General features: G+C 36.4%; 1 pseudogene; it reads right to left on the bottom strand.

The window, feature by feature from the left end:
- Nucleotides 1–682: 682 nt before the first annotated feature.
- Nucleotides 683–1,294, bottom strand: LOC145139213 (secreted RxLR effector protein 161 pseudogene; annotated as a pseudogene).
- Between the last annotated feature and the right edge of the window lie 2,747 nt (nucleotides 1,295–4,041).

The raw sequence follows: 4,041 nt of genomic DNA, 5'->3' as shown, positions 1-4,041 counted from the left end.
CCAATTACCACGCCGTGGTCCATGCATATCCACGACGTGGCAACATCTTTTGCGAAAAAAAATCATGAGAAACGATTCCCATATTTTACATTGAAATGCTATATGGCAAAGGGTATTTCGTTGGGTGGATGTTGTGTTGTTGGGTATAGATACTTAACATGATCTTTTTACTTCACTTGACGTTGTCTCGATTAATATGCATAAGAAAGAATCATAGGCTCTATCATTTTTTAAACGTTATAGTTGATCTGGAGATATCAGAATGGTGTGTTATGTGGTGATTCAATGCCAGCTAAAGCTTTACTCTTTAATAATATATCTGGTTTTTTTTTTTTTTTTTTTTTTTTTTTACAATTGGTTTGTATATAGGAACAATAAGGTTAGAACTAGTTGGGTTGAGTTGTTTCAAAACCCAATTCTAGCTATTTCTATGTAATTTTCTATCCTCTTGCTATTTCGTAATGAAATTTTGTTCTAAAAAAAGATCTTCTACCAATACATTTTCTTATGAATATAAGCTTTATTGATTAAAAATTAAGGAAAATAACTTTAAAAATGCTTGATCTGTGACAATGTTTTAGTGAGCGGATCAGCTAGATTTTCTTCTGATGGTACTCTACTCACAATGATGTATCCATTCTTCAACTAGCTTCTTTATATAGTGGAACTTTCTCTGTATATGTCATGTGCGCTTGTGATCTCGAGGTTCTTTAAATAAGGCAATTGCACCCTCGTTATCACATAAGATCTCAATCAGTTTGGCTATGCTAGGAACAACACCCAAATCATTGATGGACTTCTTTAGCCACACTACTTCCTTGGCCGCTTCATTGGCCGCAATATACTTTGACTCTGTAGCGGAGTCCACTATAGTCTTTTTCTTGGAACTTCTCCAAGTCACTGCTCCTCCATTCAACATGAATACAAAACCAGACTGTGATATGAAATTATCCCTGTCAGTTTGGAAACTTGCATCCACATATCCTTTAACGCCTACCTCTTCCTTACCACCATAAAACAAGAACATATGTTTAGTCCTCCAAAGATACTTTTGAATGTTCTTGACTGCGGTGCAATGAATTTCACTAGGATTAGCTTGATAACGACTTGTCATACTAATGGCATATGAGACGTCTGACCTCGTACATATTATGGCGTACATGATCGATCCTATAGCCAACGCATATGGGACTCGACTCTTTCTGTCCAATTCTTCACTAGTACTGGGACATTGGATTTTACTCAAAAACATACCACGTTGGATAGGTACAGGTCCCTTCTTAGATTCTACCATCTTGAGTTTCTTCAAGATTTTATTTAAGTATGTATTTTTGAAAATTCCTATTATTCGCTAGATATGTCCCTATAGATCTTAATGCCAAGTATGTAAGCAGCTTCTCCCAAGTCCTTCATAGTGAAACTCTTACCAAGTCATGCTTTTACACTATTCAGTGTTGGGATGTCATTTCCTATTAGAAGAATGTCATTCACATATAAGACCAGGAAGACAACTACCCTCCCACTAGATCTAACCTACACACATTATTCATCTTCATTTATTAAGAAACCAAACTCCTTGATCTTCTCATCGAAACAGATGTTTCCACCTGCAAGGTGCTTGTTTGAGCCCATAAATTGACTTTTTGAAGCTTGGATACCATATTAGGAGACTTGGACTATACAAAACCTTCTGGTTGAGGCATATAAACATCCTTAATCAGTTTCCCATTAAGGAAAACAGTTTTTACATCCATTTTCAATTTTTCATAGTCATGAAATGCAACTATAGCAAGTAGTATCCTGATAGACTTAATCATAGCTACCGGTGAGAAGGTTTCATCATAATCAATTGCTTGAGTCTAAGTATAACTTTTTGCAACCAGTCGAGCTTTATAAGTCTATATGTTCCTATCCATGTCAGTCTTCTTCTTGAAGACCCATCTACACCCAATGGTTTTTAGGCCAGGTTTAGGATCAACCAGGTTCCATACTTGGTTATCGTACATATACTGAATCTCGCTATCCATCGCCTTTTTCCATTTTGCAGCCTCTGGGCTCACCATGGCTTCCTGGTAGTTGTACGACTCATTAGCGCCTAGAAGTTTGTCATCCTCCTGAGTAATATGGAATCCATATAACTCAAGTGGACGACGTTCTCTTTTAGATCTATGAGGTAGAGGTGGAAGTACATTAGATTCCTAACAGGTTGTTCAACCTATTGTTGCGGTCTAGTGTCAACTTCATGTTCTTCATTGGTTGTCTCTTGAATCTCATCAACATTAATTGGGCTCCTACTAGTTTCTTGAGATATCATCTCTCTCTCACAAAAGACTGCCCTACGAGCAACAAAAATCTTGTTTTCAGTAGGCTTGTAGAACAATTATCCAAAAGACTATTTGGGATGTGTCATTGAAGTAACACCTTTCTGACATGGTTTCAAGTTTCTCAAGCGCTTCTCGATGAACGATAGCCTCATAACTCCAAACCTTAATTTGTGCAAGAAACTTATTAGAAGTGTAGCACGAGTCATCATAGAACGAACCATGTCAAGCAAAGTTTGATTTCTCCTTTCAGACACAACATTGTGTTGTGGTATTCTTGGCGGAGCTAGTTGTGATACTATCCCATAATTTCTAAGATTATCATAGAATTCATTGCTAAGATACTCTCTGCCCCTATCACAATGAAGTATCTTGATTTTCTTGCCTAGTTGGTTCTCTACTTCTCTCTAGAATTTATTAAATACATCAAATGTCTCAGACTTATGTTTAATCAGATTAACATATCCATATAAATTGAAATCATCAGTAAATGTGAAAAATTATCTTTCACCATGTCTAGTGATGTGTCTGAACGGATCACATTCATCCGAATAGATGATGTCCAATAGATTTTTCCCTCTCTTAAAGTTACCTGTGAAAGGGGACTTTTTCATTTTCCCAAGTAAACATGATTCACAATCTCTATTGAACTCTAGGTTAAATGGTTCCAAGATTCAATCTAACTGGAGCTTGGTGATTCTCTTCTTGTTTATATGGCCAAGACGACAATACCATGGACATGATTTATCCAAAGTAGACGAGCCAATATTTAAGATTATATTATTGTTTCTGCTTTCACCAATCACAAATTCATATATGCCATTGCAAGGATTTGCTTTAAAATAAAGAGTATTATCTTTGTAAACCAAAATACTAGCATTATTATTATTATCAAATCCAAAAGTAAAACCGTCACGCCACAATTCATAAAATGAAATGATGTTTCTTACCATGTAAGGTGAATACCAAAAATCTTTTAAAACAACTAAAAAACTAGAAGGTAATAAAAGCTCGTAATCTCTAATACTGCTAACAGTTACTCTACTTTTGTTCCCCATCATTAAATCGAACTCTCCATGCCTTAGGTTCCTACTTCATGTTTGTCCCTACACATCGGAACAAATGTGGGTTCCATATCCTGTGTCAAGTATCCAATTGTTAGAAGTAAAGGTCGAATGTAACTCAATTGTAAACATACATAAAGTTCCAATAACCTTGGCCTTGTTCTTCTTAATATTTTCCAGATACTTAGGGCAACTACATTTCTAGTGGACCTTTTCTTGGCAGTAGTGGCAAGTGGCTTCTTTAGGATCATTCACTGGTGGTATGTCAAAAACGTCCTTCTTAGGGTTGGAATTTGGAGCACCCACTTTCCCTTTCCCTTTTCCCTTGACGTTAGGATGAGAGAGTCTCTTTCTCTTGACACCACCTTCCCTAATAGTCAACACATTAATGGTTTAACTTGTGTTCCTAGGTGGAACAATTCTTTTCTCAAAAGTCTTGAGCATCACATGTTAGCTCCATGATACTCTTCTCTAAACCATTCATACAGTAGTTCCTAGTGAACTGTTTTTATGCACTAGTCAAGGAGTTAAGAATGACATCAATAACCAACTTTTAAGTGAATAGGAAGCTAAGATGTTCAATTCTATCAAAGTACCCTTTCATTTTAGAACATGGGCACTCACAGAACGACCCTCCCATTTGTTGCAACCTAAAA

The sequence above is a fragment of the Lactuca virosa genome, chromosome 9, assembly GCF_052849685.1.
Source record: "Lactuca virosa cultivar CGN04683 chromosome 9, Lactuca_virosa_CGN04683_v6, whole genome shotgun sequence".
Lineage (NCBI taxonomy): Eukaryota > Viridiplantae > Streptophyta > Magnoliopsida > Asterales > Asteraceae > Lactuca > Lactuca virosa.
Note: the sequence above shows the minus strand (reverse complement) of the source record. Positions and strands in the feature narration are given on the sequence as shown.